General features: G+C 40.8%; 1 protein-coding gene across 3 annotated transcripts in view; it reads right to left on the bottom strand.

The window, feature by feature from the left end:
- LOC306973015 (netrin-G1-like) overlaps window positions 1–19,796 on the bottom strand; it is a 128,916-nt gene that overhangs the window by 49,485 nt on the left and 59,635 nt on the right. The gene's annotated exons all lie outside the window — the stretch shown is intronic.

Here is a 19,796-nt window from a genome sequence, read left to right as displayed (position 1 = left end):
CGAGAACAGGAATTGCAGAGTCACTTCATTACAAAGGCCCCTGTCTCCGTGAAATTGGAGCGACCGATTTGGCTTGTTTTGGTTATGGACAATTCTGTCATTCTTCAGCCTGTAATGTAATACACCTCGAGCAAATTGTCACTGAAAGATAAGAAAAGCCGCTCCCCCCAGGGCCCCTCTGAAACTATTGAAGAAATATTGGGATTGGATCCCACAAGTTAATTTTCCCGCCTCCAATTTTCCACTGAGAGCGGAATGAAATTTGAGTTTGCGGGTCGAGGGCAAAGCTGGAGAAAGGCGGTGATTTGTTTCAATGACAGGGCCTATTATGGAGACTAGGCATTGATGTAGCTGTACAATATGGAAATGAGTAACCACCTCAGCTCTGGCTATATGTGAGGGCTTCTCTTTCAAGGCTTGTGAGCTGTTCAGACATGTGGAGAAGGAGGAGGAATTGCCATTGGAGGACATATAACTATTGAAATAAGAAGGGTTAGATGCTGCTTTGCTGTTATATTAAGTGAAAAGGAAAAGTAAGAAATGCGTGTCTAACTGTTTCACTGTCTTTGTGTCCTTGGATAAGACCCTTCATCTCGTCTATGTGTGCGTGTAGTGATGACTGAGTGGTAGGTGGTGGTCAGAGCGGCTGATGATGCAGATTGGCAGCTACGCTTCCATCAGTCTACCCCAGGGCAGCTGTACTTACAACAGTAGCTCAAAACTTGGGCAAGGAGAAGTGTGTAGCCCAAGGACACCATGAGAGGCTTGGGCATGGTTCCAACCACCAACATTCCCGGTTATAGACTGACCTCTTTTCCACTGTTGCCCAGAATCAGTCAGTGAGTAAAAAACAAAACAAACATTGCCCATAGATAATGTGAAGAGTAATAATAAAGAAAACCTCGACGGAATGATAACAATAGGTCTTAACTTGATCAAATCAATCAAAACTACAACTCTAGATCCATATTCTAGATCTACATTTTGGACAGTGTTGTTATTCCTATACAGTGAAGGGAGGGGGTGAGGCCTGCGGGGGTCTTTAGGGTCCCGTGAACCTGGGAAACCTGGTGTCAATCAGAGCGGCGCTGCTGTCACGGTTCACAGACTGGGGGCTTGTTCCGCTCAGAGCCAGTGTTCAGGGAGACGGATGAGGGCCTGACTTTACATAAACATGATTCTGAAAGCAGGAGGTGTGAGCTCGCTCTGCTCAGGTGGAACTTTGAGAGAGACTTTTTCTTCCACATTCCTCAAACTTTTTTTGTGTGTCATAAGATATTGTCAAACTATAGTAGCGGTGTAACCATTAGTGTTTGGATTGGATTTATTCTGTAATGGCAATCAAATATGTTTGTGAAATATGTTGCAATATCAATGATCTTGTAGGTAATGTGTTTCAGTGGCGCTAAAATCGGGGCCATAGACAGACTTGGTAAAGACCAGGGCAGGAAAATGTTCTCCTTCGAGTCCCCAGATAACAAAAGTTGCAAAAGCTGATCAGCAGTATAGGGTCATTTGTGCATTTTGTGTATTGACTTTTTATGATTAGGCCTGTCACGATAATTACTTTGACAGATAATGGCAGATATCATATTTTAGGCTCAATGTTTATTGTCTGTACATTTATTTTCATTTCCCCCACATTTTTCCCAATGTAATACTTTTTACCCAAAGTAAGTTGTGTCAAATTTCATGTTCATTGTTTATTTTTTTGATTTTTTTTGATTAAGTATATTTTGAACAGAGCTTTGTTGTTTCTTATAAAGTCTTCAATAATATCGCAATAGTTTCCTGGCTCGTTATATTGAACTTTTTTTTATCATGACAGGCCAATACACTATGTTAACAATTGTTATGCAAATTGTATTTCAGTGCCATAAAGGTAAAAAAAAAAAAAAAAAAAATGTATGAAACTCATGGATGGTATTGTGTCTCAGGGCACTTTGAATCGCTGACATCAATCTCAGGCGCCTGTGATGAATAGTTAAGTCCGGTTAAGGCCAAAACTACTGAAGAAGGGCGTTAACCATTATTAAGCAGACCACCATTTTCAAGCAATATGGGAAAGAAAAAGGATCTTTCTGCTGATGAAAAGCGTGGAATAGGTGAATGCCCTGGACTAGGTATGATTTGTGGCTGATTCAGAGCACACATGGGTTTGTGCAGATAAAGGCACAATGAGGACAGTTTCTGTCAGAAAAATACATCAGATTAAGAGAACAGCTGCTACAAAGCAAAGGTAAACATCCTTTTTCAGTACTTTTTCCCTTAACTGGACTTAACTAATTATCACAGGCGTCTAACATTGATGTCAGTAATTCATGGAGCCCTGAGCTGCAATAACATCCATGAGTTTAATTGTTTTTTTTACCTTTATGGCACTGAAATACAATTTGCATAATAATTCTTAAAACAGTGTATAAGATTTGGGGCACTATCACTATAATTCAGGCAATATAAATTGAAAGCAACATTCCATCAAAGAATTTTATTTTTGCAGTTTGCACCTGCTCTTTGCAGTGGGGATGGAATCCAATTTAGCACCTGCGCAGACAAATGACCCCCTTAAAGTCACACAAGTTAATACAACAAAAGATTAATATTCAAACAGTAGCAAGTTTCACTAATTGGGGTGGCCCAGCTGTGGCATTTGGGTATGTGAAGGTGACAACGTCCAAGGTTTTCAGGACATTTAGAAATCCGAATTGGACTTCAATATTTCATTTGGAATGCACAACATTCTTATTATTTAAGGCCATTTATGTTTATTATGATTTATAATTGATTTGACCTTGTTATAGATGCCTCATGTATCGCAGAAACAGAAATCCAAGGCCCTCCTGCGACAGTAAGTGCGTACCCCATGGCTTCTCGTATCCTGGTTGGGAAACACTGCTCTAAGGTGAATCGGAGGCAGTGGCCAAAAAGAGCTGCTTTCCCTCTCTGTATTCTGACCCATCCCCTCTACCACTGGGGAAACCTGTCAGGAGTCAGACCGTAAAATGTATAGCAGCTGGGACGAAACGGCTAAACTTGTGATTTTAAGACGACACTCATCTTAGTCATTAATCCAAGTTATTGAGACGTCTTTAAGTGCTGAGGACCTTTCACTTCTCATCTCGAGAGGCTTTGTTAGCAACTACTGATCATTTAGCAGCAGGCTTGTACTGTATGTGCTATAGTGGCTCCAGCAAAGCGAACAATGCCTAAACGTCGCATGTTGTAATTATTTGAGACAGTAGATGTTATAGCAGCCCATCATTGCACTGTATTATTCCAGCGTGGCCCCTAAACTGCCCCTGAAGCTCCTCGGGGGCCCCCTTCTCCCGTACAGACTGGGTAATGTCATGTCAATTAACTTTGAAGAACTCGCTCTTTAGTGTGAAATACAGAGACGTGGTGATTTTTACGAGCTGCACGTCCTCCCATCACGGAGCGGAGTACAGACGGTGTATCGCCCCGATGGGAAAACGCTTTAATAACAGGCGGATTCTTTGTGCTTCAAACTATAGTAGAGCTTTGAATGTAAAAGACCTTGGAAATACTATTATGTGTATTACCCGAGAGATGAAAGCATGCTTTTTAAATGCATTGCGAATTGGGAATAGATTTTAATTGTAAGAGGTTAGGCATGTTCGTGTCCTGCCAGTTGGGAATGATTGACTGCAAAAGTGAAAGCAATAAAAGTGAATCTTTGGAGGGTAATCTGCCCAACACATGCAGTAAAATGTACATACAGTAGCTCTCCTTTCAAGAAAGCTTGCAAAAGACTTTCTACAACACCCTTGATGACTCACATTTTAGATGCATTTTCTTTTTGTTGTGAACATGCTGAACACAATCTGCAATCTCCCCCAAAGTCACATTTTTCTCGCGTGTCTTTGAAGCATAAGTAGATCTGCGGGTTAACCTCTTAATTATTATACCAGCAACTTACTACAACCTTCATTTTTCAGGTCTGAGCCTTTATTTTGAAATCCATACCAAAATATAACAATGTATGTATATTTTTGTTCAGTAGCTTCTACAGTCACAGACACAAAATTTACACCAGTTACCAATTATCATACTAGAAACTTACTACAACCTTTACTTTTTGGATCTGGACATTTATTTTGAAAATTATGTCAAAATATATCAATTTATGGATATTACTCTTCAATAGCTTCTACAGTTTTTATTGTAATGATACTAAATTTACACCAGTTACCAATTATTATATTAGCAACTTACTACAACCTTTACTTTTAGATCTGGACCTTTATTTTGAAATGTATATCAATATATGAAAATGTGTCCATATTACTGTAAAGTGGCTTCTACAGTTATTACTGTGTTGGCACAAAAGTGGCACCAGTTATTAATTATTATACCAGCAACTTAATACAACCTTCATTTTTTTTTTAGGTCTGAGCCTTTATTATGAAATCCATACAAAAAACGTCCATGCAACTTTTTTGTTGTATTTTTGTCAATTTTTTGTTGTATTTTTGTCAATTTTTTGTCATATTTTTGTCAATTTTTTGTTATATTTTTGTCAGTTTTTTGTTGTATTTTTCACTTTTTTGTTGTATTTTTGTCACTCTTTCTTCTAATTTGTGTCAGTATTTTGACGCTTTTTTCAATACACCTTTAGATTTGGGTAAAGCTGAACTGGAGAAAATGCACTCAGTTAAGGCGGGGTAAGAGGTTCAAAAGGTTGGAGACCCTGATTTGGTTCAACTTCTTGGCACAGCGCTGTTTAAAGCACAAACTGCTTTATAATCTTTAGTATTAGACATTAAAAAAAGGAGCCTGATAAACTAAAGTCCTGTCAAATAACTCAGTCTCCACAAAAGGTCCATCATTGGTGCTTCAGAATGTAAAATCATGAATGAACAGAGGAAAAATACGGCTTTATCCTAATTGCTGCTGTAACAGTTCAGTGCACAGTGACAGTCCACATTGATGTTGCTGTACAAGGCATTTGCTTTTGTACGTCGTGTCCTTGGGCTCGTCCCTGGTCTGAGCGTGCTCCCGACACGCACATCAAATTGAATTGCTCCTCGTGCATGAAGAACAAATATTGGTGGACGCGAGAGCAGACGGCGCAATTAGCGGGTTACATTTATCACGGGCAACATTTTTTCCATTTCTTTCCAAACGTCAGTGTAGCTGCAGTAAAAGTCTAATGCTGTGAATGGTGAGTTTTATCATTTGCTGCTTGTGTGAAGAAATTCTGCTCTGTTTACATTTTGTGAAAGGCTTTTTCTTTGTGGGGATTTTTATGCATTGCGTTGTTTCGGGCGCCTTTTATTTGTCAGTGTTGAATATCAGAAAGATAACCAGGAAGGATGTAAAGCAGAAATATATGCATGAGTGTATGGACAAAACATTCAGGTGAAAATATTTAAAAGATGGAAAAAGGAGTGGGCTGAAGCGTGGAGCTTGTTAGTGTGTGCCCCCTTCTGTGTTGACATTTTGCTAACCGATACCGTAACAACAGGCTACATGTTAACATTTACATTGTCTTTGATGCTTTATAATTCTAAATTATGGCAAAGGATGTCAAGGAGTGAGACAGTGTGTTGATCAGGATTACAAAGGGGCCTGGAGCTCCCTCTGTAGGCAGCAGTGGGAATTATGATGATATAGGAATGGGCGATAATCAGGATTATTTCCCTCATATTGATCTATCTCAATTGTTTCAATTTTATCTTATTATTTTTGTTTTATTGATAAAGAACAATACATTTGGTCTTCCCTGGACTAGCAAGTAATTATATTCTGCGGCCAGACTGAAAACTGCGGCTAACTCTGTGGCGCAGCAGCAAACACAAGCTCCATAACTCTAAAACTCACAGAAGATACAGACAGCATTGCGTCATAGAAGTGGGCGTGGCCTCGCCGAGGGGAAAACAGAATCTTTTGGGAAACACAATTTGTCTCTCTTCCATTTTCTGGCAAAATAAAAAAACTTATTTATCACATACAAATAAAGTCAAGTCTAAATCGGGTCTATATGGATGTTTATTCACAGCAGATTGTCAGTAGAAGCGAAAAAACGGCAGTCGTAGCAAGCACTAACTAGCATTAGCATTAGCACGATGCTAACATGAAGCATCATATCATTCTCCGTTATTTATGTAATTATGGGCTGTTGAACTACTTTGTACCTCTTTATTTAGTAGAAAACTATATTCTTAATTCAGCATTTGTTAAAGTATTTTTTGAATAATTAGAGAAAGTTTCAAACATAGCCATATATGGGCGATTCCAGAGATGCTATGTATCTATCCACTCTTGTCACGTATCGACTCTACCCAGTCCACGCTTGTGTTTCCACTACACTACACAACCGCAGCTGTTGTGGGTGGCGCCCCCACAGATGTGCAAAACTTCATTAAAAGTTTTGTAAGCCACGATGAGAACAAATGTTGGGGTTATGGAATCCTTCAGAAGTGCCAAGGCAAATATTACTACTCCGAGTATTCCCTGGGTTTGACTGGACTTTTTTCCCAGAATGCAACAGGATTGGGCAATTATCCTGTTGATTAAAATGCACTGCACGATTACTGAGATCGACCTTTATCAACCCCTTAACCCCACCTTCCCCCAGTTCGGTTTTACCCAAATCTCGAAGCTTTTTGACTGGAGCTTAGAGCCTACAGTACATTATAAAGCTAAGACCTAAAACAACGTTTATCCTCACGTTGTTGCTGCGTTGTCGTCACTTTTTTGTCGTATTTTTCACGCTTTTTGTTGCTCTTTTAGTGCTTTTTTGTTGTTGTTGTTGTTTTCATTTTCATTTACATCTAGTTTTTGTCGCTTTTTTGTCACCTTTTTGACACTTTTTCCAAGAAGCTTTTAGATTTAGGTAAGGCCAAACTGGAGGAAATGTGCTCGGTTTTAGAGACTAGACGCAACTTGGTCAGTTTATGCTCACTACTGCCACTTCAGGCCTTACGTGTAACTGCAGTCTCTATATTAAGCTCCCGAAGTAACACCTTTTTGAGTGACAGTGCAGGACTTTAGAGGCAATTGTGGTGAATAGGTCTGAGCTCATTCTACACATTAGGACATGGCTGGAACATGAAGGGGGATGAAAATACTTACGATTTGCAAGAATCAAGGAGGCACAGATTGGAGCACTCCAGCAGTAGAAGAAGAAACAAGTAAACAGAAACAACTCGAAACCACCATGAGACCGAAAAATAATGTTCACAAACTTAATTTCAAGATAGTGTTTTTTTTGTATCCACTTATTTTAGCTGGAGGTGCCAAAAACAACGTCTATAGCCGGGAACCAAAGATTTTTTTTCTTTTTTTTTTAAACACAATGTTTATATTCTATATTTACATCAATGAACCCCTGTTTTGCCGTGTGGTGATGCATGCCTTTCAAAGTTCGCAGCGATCAGGGATTCAGTGTCTTCCTCAAGGACGACCTAACGTACGGAGGAGGAGGAGGAGGAGGAGGAGGAAGAGCGGGGAATGTAAACAACACCGTGTTTAAAGTTAGCATCAAGAATAAGGACATACTTCGGCTTTGATTGTGCCTGAGATAATGTATGCCTCCAGTCTCATTATTTTGGTCCACACTGCATTACATTACCCAGACGAGCGCAGTGAGCTTTAAAAAATATGTCTGTAAAGGCGGTTATACAGATACAGACCCTATATTTGAATTGGACATGGTTGGAGACAGGTTATGTTTCTGAAATTTACATATTTACACGCCCAACAAATAGTACTTTTGAGTGATGCCTTTCTAAATAAACTGCAACACTCTTGAGATAGGGGGTTTGGGATTATGCTGAATGGTCCAAGGGGTCCACAACACAAAAAAAGTTGGGAACCACTGATGATTTTTACTGACAAATTGGTGATTTCCTAAAATAACTGTTGGTAAACATTTATTTTCTTATTTATACAAAAAAAGTATAGAATATAGTTTTTTTTTTTGGCTTAAAGCAGTACTAAGAACCTCATGCCCCTTGAGGCCATAAGCACCACTGCAGGTGTTGTAGCATGTTACGTTTTTTTACTCATTAATTTTCCATGAGACTAAATACTACGCTGACAGAAAAGACAAAGGGAGAGAGGGATATTGTACATCTAATTACACAATGAAGATCATTTTTTTCACTCAAACTTGGCTGTAAATACTGTTTAAGTGGCGCTAGCCCGCAGTTAGCTTTGCCCGTTAGCCTGTTAGCCTCTTCTTCGTGATTCTATTAGTGTGTATTGGGGCCTCCGACCCATTGCAGGCAAAGTTGCAATCTGCAGTCATTGAATAATGACAAATAAAGCACCTTAACCAACAGATTTAATATTATACATTTTAGCTTTTCCCTCTACTGAAAGGCCAAGATCCAGTGACAAAAAGTGTTTTTTGTTGTTGTGTTGAGGCCTGATTTTAAACAGTTGAGCTGTAAATGGTGCTGAATGCAGTATAGTTTAGAACATTTACTTAACATTTACAGTTACTGGGATTATAGTTTTGATTGTGTCAATTTATTTTCTTTAACCAGGGACTGCAGATGAAAATGACATATTCAGCAATAATCTAGTGGAGTACATGATCATCTGTATATGAGCTCAATGTCTACATTTTCCTTGAGGTAAACATTATGCAAAAGTTAAATAACAGCATGTCAAGTCAAAATGAGGATGAGGAGCTTGGAGTAAAGTCGCTTCTCACTCCCACTGACCGGAGATTACACAACCACAACAACAGAATTAATGGCTGTATAAAGATGGACATTTATATAATAATTCTGTGTAAAAAACAATGAAACCTCTAAATTTAGATTCTCTTGATGTAACACGAGCCTTTTATATAAATACGCTGATCTGAAGTCCAGTGTTCAGCTCCAGGCAACACCCACACACTGACTGTGATTCAGTTTATTTGTCCGTTTGGAAATAAGGCAACGCTCACGCCATGTGGTCACACTTGTGCACTTTTCAAACCCAAACAAAGCCTGAGCGCAAGGGTTTGGTGCTAAATTTCTCTCGCGTCTCGCAATAAGTAAGTAACAAACAAAAAAATTAAGTTCACTGCCAACTGGGGGTTCAAGATTAATCAGTTGATTGGTTAATCGTCATGATCATCTTAATTTACTTAAAGTGGTACTGAAAATGAATTGTTAGGCTGTATAGAAGAAAGAAAATAGAGTGACTTCTGAGACTGAACAGAATACAAGGGCAAAAAACAACAACTATTTGTCCTGAGTTAAAAAACAATCTACATTTTGATTATGGCTCATTATTATTTGTTGAAAAATGCTTTGGTTTTCTATAAAAGGTATTGCACCATATGATACAGCCAGTGGTAAACAGTTAATCAATAATCGTTTATTAATCAGTGAAAGGAATTGAACAGAATGTGGATGTACATTGGACAGTAACTTTAAAGAGGGGGTATTATGCTTTTTTCAGCCACATAGCACCAGTCTATATCACACTACAATGATGACGAAACCTTATTGGTCTGTCAATGCAGTAAATTAGAATAACTGCCTTGTATAAAATTGCTCTTTCAAAATGGCGGTAGCAAATGGCTTGAAATAGGCCCCTGTCTCTTTAAGAACCTCTGACCTTTTCCGACACGCCCCCTCCACACGCTGTCTGTGGCATCACAACACTTTCTCCACAGTATTGAAACTACGATCGGTGCATTTTATTTTTTATTGTTGGAAAGGAGCTACTGTTTATCACTTTGGGAACAATGGCCCCACAGGATATGATTTGAAGACGAACCTTCCACACCGGACGCTTGGACGGGGCTCTTGCATGAAAAATAACTGCTGTTTGGAGGCTCTCTCTTTGTAACTGCCATGCCCTATGGATCTCTAACTATACCCCCATGGACTGCACCAGGATCTGCAGGAGCCCATACGATTCAAAAGACGGACATTATCTGTGCAAGTGGACAATGTTTTTTCGAGGTTACCCGTTAGCTTGGTATAATCGACTACAGCTCATTGTTGATGAAAAGTCTGCAATAAACCACAAATGTGTAAAGCCAGGCTCATTGTGTGATCATCGTAAAGGCTGCTTCGAGTAGTTGCTGCTTTATTGACGTTATTTGTGCATAATATGCTGCCTGTTTTCAATGAATGTTGTGAAGGTGAAGGTTTTTAGCTTGTCGCGGCTAATAGTGCCTTAGCTCCGGGAGAAACCACTCGGCTATGATTCACTGTAGATGAAATGTGAGCAATAAACTACAAAATCAACAAGCCCGGCTCCGTGTGTGATCATCGTAAAGGCTGCTTCAAGCAGTTGCCTGTTTTAGTGATGTTTTCAATGCATAATATGCTGCTTGTATTCAGTGAATTTTCCCGTTAGCTTGTCGCGGCTAGCTTGTTAGCTCCGGGAGAAAGCCACTCGGCTATGACCCATTGTAGATGAAATGTGAGCAATAAACTTCCAAATCAACAAGCCTGGCTCCGTGTGTGATCATTGTTAAACGGTTCTTTATGTGTGTGGTGGTTTTGACTTTATTTGTGCATATTTTTCGTTTTCACGTGATGACTCGAGGTTTAGCTTAGCATTAGCTTTCTCCGGAGGCTCTGTGCATCATCAAGGCCCTAAGACATTCCCAGCGCAGAACCAGACACTGAAATAAGTGTTCTTGTCACCGGTTTGAATCCTGGGTGTTTCGGTAACAGAAACACTGATGTGTTTCTTTGTAAAAGTTTCAGAACTGCTGTAACTCCGGTTCACAACACATGAAGCTAAACCTCCATGATGACTCTATTTACATCTTAGGGCTAGACACTGCGGGGAGGGGGTTCTGCTGAGGGGCAGTGGTTGGTTACTCGGCTGGTGACGAAAGGTCGGAGGCGTATCCTGGAGGTCGAGGGCGTTTCCTGAAGGAATCAGGCGTTTTATCCCTAAAATGGCTGCCATCAGAGTTTTTACAGACTACTCGAAAATACGTGAATGTGCCAAGGCAACACTTCAGGCATGTTTTTAATGAGGGAATGACATCATAACATGATGTAAAGCTTGAAAAAGTCGATTTTGCATAATACCCCCCCTTTAAAGCGCTTACTTTCTATCTTCACTTCATCTAAAATATAACCACTATTGGGACACATTCTCCTACAGAGACAATAAAGTACACCAGAACCTTAAAGGAACAGGCCACCATTTTGCCATTCTGAGATATGTTCTTACCTGAGCTTAGACGAGTTGATGTGTACCTGTCAGGTCTTTGTGCGTGCCCTCAGTCATGCAAAACGACCAAATATGTTGTTAGCATTTGGCCTCTCCCAGCATATTCCTATAGCTCCAAATTGGAGGCTACCACGCTCACAAAGGGGCACACAAAGACCAGACAGGTACGAATCAACTCGTCTAAGCTCAGGTAAGAACATATCTCAGTATGGAAAAACGGCGGCCTGTTCCTTTAAGGTAAAAAAAGTGTGTGGTTTTGCTATCATGTTAAATTTAGAGGCAGAAAGCAAATGGTTCAGTCGGTGCAGTTTGTTAAACTGTTAAACTCACCACAAGGAAACCAGATGGAGGTGTGGCAACAGGAATTTCAAACAAATCACAAATTCTAGAACAAATTTGTGTGTTTATTGTATGTTTGTTTTTCTGAAGAAAGACTTGGATCCAGTGACCAACACCAAGGTCCCTTTAGCAATGGGATGTTGTTATATTTGCAAATATAAAAAGATGGCGCAGTGGTTTGGTTTCTCTGGGTACTCCACAAAAAACATGTACAATAGGTTAATCCTCCAGCCAGGTGTTTTTGGCCATCTGGACATGGGTCCCCGAGCCCCGGCCCATGCTGGCAGCCACTGCTTCTACAGGTCGCCCTAGCGGCAATGAGGATGAGTCAAGTAACTTAACTTAAAGGGGCTGGAAGCAAGTTCGCCATTTTATACTCACTACTGCCACCTCTGGCCATATATGTAACTGCACCTTCTATATCAAGCTCGTGCATGACGGCAATTCGGGCCGAAGTGATACATTTTTGAGTGACCGTACAGGATTTTAGAGGCAGTTGTGATGAACAGGTTTGAGCTCATTCTACACATTAGGACATGGCTGGAACATGTAGGTGGAGGAAAATACTTAATTTTAACATTTTTAAACTCCTTATAGTCCCTTTAAAGCATAACTAAGTAATCATGCCCCTAGAGGCCATAAGCGCCACTGCAGGTGTTGTAGCATGTTGCATTTTTTTTTACTCATTAATTGTCCGTGAGAGTAAATACTACGCTGACAAAAAAGACAAAGGGAGAGAGGGTTACTGTGCATCCAATTACACAATGGAGATAATTTTTTTTCACTCAAACTTGGCTGTAAATACTGTTTATGTGGTGCTAGCCCAAAGTTAGCTTTGCAGTTAGCCTGTTAGCTTATTTTATAGTTTTCTGTCAGAGACACCAGGGTGACAGGAAAGACGCCCCAATCATCCCATGAACACTTGTATTACCCCCAGAGGGACTACGAAAAGGATTTATTATGGTAAACAACTTACTTCTTTAACTTAAGATATGTATAAATGCTATCATTTTTGGGGAGATGCAATACTTGGCAATACTTAAAGGGACTATGCAGAGTTGAAAAATGTTAAAATTATGTATTTTCCACCCCCTACATGTTCCAGCCATGTCCTAATGTGTAGAATGTGCCCAGACCTGTCACTCAAAAAGGTATTAATTCGGGTCCGAAGTGCCGTCATGCACGAGCTTAATTTTCAAACTGCAGTTACGCGTATGACCAGAGGTGGTAGTGGCGAGTATAAAATGACCATCTTGCATCCAGCCCCTTTAAACTGTCAAACTGCTCTATGGAGAACAAAGGAGTTGAAAGGAGTAAAGATTGAATTGAATTAACTAAACTTGTCATTAAACCAAATACTTTCACACGAGACATAAGTACAAACATATTTGAACGTTCAGTTAATGCGATTTGGGCCAATATTCTGTATAATATGCAGCAGGTAACGGTTTGCACTAACCTGAGCCAATTTTCTACCCATCAAATGAGCTTCCCCACGGCGACCCAAAGTCAAACAACACTTTCCATGAAAAGTGTACATAACTGGGAGTTCTCAACAGGAAAATCTTAATAAATTGATACATATATTTTGGAGTCTCTCTGTTGTTTATAGTAAAATAAAATGACCAGAGGGGGGATGGGGGGGAGGCAGATCGGCCCTGGACCTTGTGTTCCCAAACAAACAACATTTAACACACAATACCAAATCAAGTAACCCTCATAAATCACATTGCGCTGTTTTGTCTCTATACAAATGCTGCGTGCAGATTTGCTCGACTACTGTGAGGTTACATCTGTCACGTGCATAAACACATTTATAAAAAATGATCTGTCGACACGAGACGGATTGAAAAAAAAAAAAGTGGTTGAAAAATGCAGAATGACAGAGGCTCTGGGAGAAATAGCACATTAGCGCGTATGGATTATCTGCCGGTGATTCCCAGGCCCCGGCGCGGCCCCCCCTGAACGCGGAGCCAGCGGTCATGTCTTAATTAACGCGCCGACGCCTGATCGATACAGCGGGAGCAATGGCGAGGGGCGAGGGGGGGCGACTGCGCTGCGGTTCAAGGTTTTTTGTTTTTTTTACGTTGATGTGGAATAACGTCGGGGGGAATCGATGCCCGTCACATCGGCACGCAGCGGAAAAGTAATCGTCCATTCTCCTCTGTCTCTCCCTGAAGATCACTCTTTTCTTCATTCAGAGCCGTCGGGTGCGCTTGCATAGACAAAACCACTCCTGGTCTGTTATGGGAGAGTGGGGCTCTTATAATATGAAAAATAGTATGAATTGTGTATAGGGCCCGACTGATATGGATTTTCGGGGTCCGATACCGATATGAAGGGGGTTGGCCTGGCCGATAGCCGATATGAAGGCCGATATTTTAGGTAATTTAATTTGATGTTTTTTAAATATCTCAAATAGCCTTAAGTTAAGCATTTGTTATAGTAAAGGTTTCATCATCATAGATATAGTATATATAAATCAGTGGACCGATGTCTGGTGCAGCCATCTTTTTAATGTAACTGCACACTGTCCTTTCAATAAACTAAACTAAACTACTAAACAATGATCGGGTATTTTGATTGGCCGATGCCGGTATGCACCACTGATATTTTTGGCCAAATTTCAGAACTGTCTATAATGTGTATGAAGCTTCTAAATGTGTCAGTGTTGAACTGAGACAGCAGGGGGCGCTGTATCATTATGTTTAGTAGTTACTTCAAAGGGAACTTGTTTGAAAGACAAAAATCAATAGATTTCAAAACAAAAAACGGTAAGTCTCTATCTCTTATTGTTCCGAAATTATACGCAAAAGTTTCTAAACTAAAATATGTAAAATAGGTGTACAAACAATTTTCACTGCGATATTTCTCCGCTCCCCTGAGGCCTAGGAAGTTGTGAGAGGGTTCATTTTAAAGCTCTGACTGAGCTCTTTTCGGCCTTTTTGGCCGATATTGAAAATAACGTAATATCGGCCGATAATATCGGCTGGCCGATATGGCTGAGCCCAAGTTGTGTAAACGTTCACTCTGCCTAGAGTTTAGCAAAGTAGTCCTTCAGGTTTGTTTGGACTGAGACGAAAGACTTTTGTCAGAATACCGTGCTGCAGGGGTAGGCAATGTAGGCAAAACCAGGCAACGTAGAACCTTTGGACCCGATATATCGGGCCAATATTTGGGGTTTTACAATATCAGCTATTGGCCGATCTAGCGCTGATATTTCCAGGACAGAAAATGATAGAGACTTCCCACTTGAAAGAGCAAAGTCAGGGCTTTATAACGAGTCCTCCCACAACTCCCAGGGGCAGTGAAAAAACATCGCAATAAAAACTGGTTAGCTACAAGTTTGTTAAACACAAGTTTAATATGGACATGCTGCATGTCATTTTGATGTGCAGAATCTGGAGAATTCAATCGCTGACTTAGTTTTAGCCTCCACTGCGGCTAGTAACAATATGCTAATGCTAACGACAGCTAATCAAAGCTGGGACAGAAATTATGATTGGATCACCTAAAGTAATAAAATAGAATCGGCCAGTGCTGCAGTGGCCAAGTCTGAAAAAATCTCGATCAAAAATATCGGCCGAACATATCGGCAACGGCCAATTAACATCCCAAAATATCGGCATCGGCCTTAGAAAAGCCCATATCGGTCGGCCTCTACTTTGGACCCCATGAAAACAAGTTTCACTACACACCGCAGAAATCAAATGCACGTTCAAGTACTGTAAAAAACACGGTCAACTTTGGGATTTGGAGGAAGTGGTGCTTTGCGATTGGGTGGTTCTGCCCCTGGACGTTTGACAAGAAGAAAAGCGGCCCACCACAAAAGCAAACTCGCCGGCTTGCATCCTCACTTCACCGCGAAACAGAAGCTACAATTTATAAATGACAAGAAATCCTTTGTCCCCTCAATCTCCCCGTGTCTCCCTTTCTTTCACACAAAATCATAGCCCAAGAATGATTGCCCCATTGTGATTATCGCTCTTGTAAAGCCGTCTCTAAACTTTTTGTTCTGCCATTATTACAGAGACTTCCTCCCGGTCGCTGTGTGCGCCGTCTGAAGTCGTCCCAGTTTCATTTCTGAACAAAATCTTTCCTTTTTTATTGGCAGCAGACGAGCGCTCCCCTAAACAGCTCCAGGCGAGAGAACTGGGATTTCCTCACTATTCCCTCTATGTCTTTTGATAATAAGCCTTTTTGGAGAACAGCGCGTACGAATAAATTGAGCAAATCTCATTCATTCAGATGGAGAGCCTGGTAATGAATGAAGGCTTGTGCCACGCTATTGAGGGACTGATGAGCATTTCCAGTTGGAGAATCCGTATAGCTCTTTAGCATCTCTGACTTTAACAGTACCTATTGCACTACACAGACGATTTGCCTGATTTGAAAAAGCACTAACGCTTGTACTTTTCATTTATGTTTTCAAACTTCTCCTTTTCCCCCCACAAAACTTCCACATAACTGGTTAAAAAAAAAGATTCATTATGAGGAAAATATCCAAGTTGTAGGCCTCACATCTGAAAAGGATCAGCTTCTTTCAGCTAGATGCAGAGGCGTATCTCTCAGGCAGTTGCTTCAGTCAAGGGCCCCCATGAACTGGCTCATTATTTGTAACCTTGCAACAAGCGCGAGCTCTAATCAGTCTTCCTAATGACTTTGGTGCTGCAGTTAAACCGTCTCACCGCAAACACACTACGGTGCTATTCATCCCCCGTCCTGCTGCCTGCTTTAGTGGGTCATGGTTCCATAATGTTAACTTATAATGAGTAGTGGAGATACTTTTTACTCGTGGCTCCACCACTTTACAGATATGCCAATTCGCTTAGACAGAATATGAATGAAAAAACACCAAAACGTTTTTTTGCACTCATGGTCAGTGATGTTGTGAAGCAATTTAACTAATTAACAAATCACCATAACAAAATAAAACACCAAAAATGAAAGGTTGAAAGGTTTACACACACCAGTTCCTAATATTGTCCCCTTTAGCTAGTGAAATCCCCTTTAGCATTTCACTAGCAAGGACCATGCCACAAGAAAGATTTCATTCACAAGGTTATAGTGTGGAGTGAATCTGGGTTGGACTGTGGGTGGGTCAAGGTCAAGGTCAAGGTTTATTTTAAACACAGAGTACTGCCCCGAAGTGCTTTCCATATTCAATGCAAAAATACAAACACAAAAAAACATATTAAAAGGACTATACAGAGTTTAAAATGTTATTAAAACTAAGTATTTTCCTCCCCCTACATGTTCCAGCCATGTCCTAATGTGTAGAATGAGCTCAGACCTGTTCACCACAACTGCCTCTAAAATCACTCAAAAAGGTGTTAATTCGGGTCAGAAGTGCCGTCATGCACGAGCTTAATATAGAAGCTGCAGTTATGCATAAGACCTGAGGTGGCAGTAGTGAGCATAAAATGACTAACTTGCATCTAGCCCCTTTAAGTACTGCAACAATGTAAAAAAAAGAAAAGAAAAACTGCAGCATAATCAAAATGTCTAGCTCAGCTTCAATTAAAAGCAAAGAGACGTTTTCAACAATGCCTTGAAATTGTCAAAAGAGGAGGCCATTCTGATTACCAGAGGCAGAGAGTTCCAGCTTAGGGCAAGCAACAGCAAAGGCTCGATCTCCTCATTCATTTGGACCTTGGGCAGTCTAAAAGCAACTGGTCAGAAGACCTCAATGTTCTGCCCGGAGTGTGCAAATTTAGCAAGTCTTTTAAATACGATGGTGCCAGATCATGAAGAGATTTTAAAACAATCGGGCGGGGACTCCGTCTCGGATGAACCCAGCTCTTTGGGAACCCCCCCTCGTAGCAGAAGAATCATTGCTGAAATAGAACAGACATGAAGGAAGGGAGGGGTCGACAGTTTCAAACCAACTGAGATGACGAGGCTTGGATTGGTATATATGGCTCGTGGGTAGTGAGAGGCGTGGTTAGGTGAAAGCCAGAGCGGTCGGTGTGCAAAGTGTGATAGGTTGAGGCGTGGTCCTGCTCCCGAACCTAGTCAATAAACATTGACTCCATCAGTGACAGCTTGGAGTCTTTTGTGGTAAGTGTGGAGAAGGTTCTGTATATAATCTGATGGTAAAGCGGCCCATTCTTCTTAGCAAAAAGCCTCCAGTTCCTGTAAGTTCCTGGGCTTGTCTTGCATGAAAAGTGCGAGACTGAGCCGGCCACTCCAGAACCTTCACTTTATTCTGCAGGAGCCAATGATATCAGCGAAACACATCCATATTTCACAGCAGGTATGGTGCACTTTCCAGAGCCTCAGAGCATTCAAGTCAATGGATGTACAATTTTACATACATAAAAGGAGACATTTTCTATTAACTAATATTGCCTTCCATAAATTTGGATAGAAGCACTATATTTTTGTACCTCATGTCATTCCAGGTGAGGCGCTGACCTCCCTCTTGGGGCTATCTGCAGGTTTCTCCCCATATTCTCCACAGTGTGTTATCTGTGTTTATGGAGCATTGTCGGGCTGCACAGACAGGATGGCCATTGTGCGATAAGCCCGTCTCATTTTCACATTTGCTTGTAGCCAGAAGCAGCAGAGGAAGACGGGGAGCTCTAATCACTCTCCTCCACCCGCCAACATCTCCTGAGTTACTGATCCACCTCTGGTCAGAAATTGTATGTTTATTTTCTTCTCTTTCTCCGAAAAACTTTTGGTGGAAAATTGAATTTGAAGCCCAGGGGCAAGGTAGAAAATTGGGCAGAATAGCTTGTCCCCCCCCCCGTCCTGCCTTTTGCCACTCTCTCCTAATGAATGGCAAAATAAGATATCTGTCGGAGATGCTGGATACGAGCCGTTTGCAATCTGGAGCTCATCAATTCATGTTTACTGTACAGGACTGCGCCATGGCTGCCTAACGGATGTCTAACAGGGCTGGGAATATTGTCAGGTGAAAACACTCACTGGAGATCAGGTCTAACACAGACGCTATCATGAAAAGATGGAACTCTGTCAGCTGGTTATGGGGGAATGTGGAGGGCGTGCGGGATTGTTTTTGTGACTTTGCAAACAGGAGTAAATATAGTAGCTGCAACTCCGATAAATCATGTCTGTGTTAAACGGGGCAGGGCTAAAATTGGAAGCACAGCCTGGTAATGCATTGCTCCATGTTTCACTGATGCGTCCCCGATGATTGCCGTTTAATCAGTTGCAAATGCTCTTAATTACAAGATTAGTCTCCCACCAATTAGCCAATGTGCTAATGGTTCTAATCTTCCGCTGACGTGGGCTGCATTCTAATTACAGACTAACAGCTTCAATTCAACCAGGGCCTGCGGATGGGCCATTACCAGCCTCGTTATTCTCATATAAAGCAATGCAGCGAGCAGTGCGCGTCCCGTTGGAGAGCAGCTGTAGAGGCTTTATGACCATCATGAGGGCCGTTTCAATGCGTCATGAAATGACAATGTTTCCATTTCCTCAAAATCATAGCAGCGTTCAGACGAGTCAGCCAAGAAAATATTGTTCACTGCGGCAGTGCAAGCTGTTACAGAGCACCTTTTACCCAGACTGAGCTTCAGGATGTAAGAGAGGACTGTAAACTTTTATTTTTATGGTGGAGGTGTGTTTGTGTTTAGATAGAGCTTGTCCAATGGCTGTCATAACTAACCTCTGTGCAAAACATACACTGGTGTTTAGGAATTCTAAACATTGTTTAAAGGAATTTATACTTATGCATCATCTGATTTTTATATTATTGTTAGGGATGTTCATGATTAATCAGTCAGTCAATTAATCACCATCATGGACTTCAATTAAAAAGTATGTATGTATTTTAGGGGAAATACAGCATAATCTAATGACTAATAAGCTTCTGTTGCAGTTCACAAACCTATTATTTGTATTTTGGTCAAATAATAAAACTTTTTAACGAGGTTTCATGATAATTACTGGAAAAATCAAATAATCATGTTTACAACCTTGTTATATAAAACTTCCTTGGCCATTCTCAGTTTCTGTCATTTTGGATGGCAAATCAGCCGTTTGGAACTCCGCCCATCACTACAAGGTTAGGGTTCACTCACACAATAATTCTGAGGATATTACTGTGCGGTTATTACTGTGTTACTACGCCTTACAATATAGGACCCCTTTTTATCCGCTTAGTAAATCGACATGCTTAATTTTGTGTAACGATACTTGGATCATGTAAGCACTCATGTAACCGTATTTAAATAAGGAAAACGTGGAAGAGCTTGGTCGCTTCTAACTTCACCCCCGTTTGGGTCCATAGGAATATGCTGGGAGAAGCTAAATGCTAA

Source organism: Gobius niger, assembly GCF_951799975.1.
Source record: "Gobius niger genome assembly, chromosome: 13".
Classification (NCBI taxonomy): Eukaryota; Metazoa; Chordata; class Actinopteri; order Gobiiformes; family Gobiidae; genus Gobius; species Gobius niger.
Note: the sequence above shows the minus strand (reverse complement) of the source record. Positions and strands in the feature narration are given on the sequence as shown.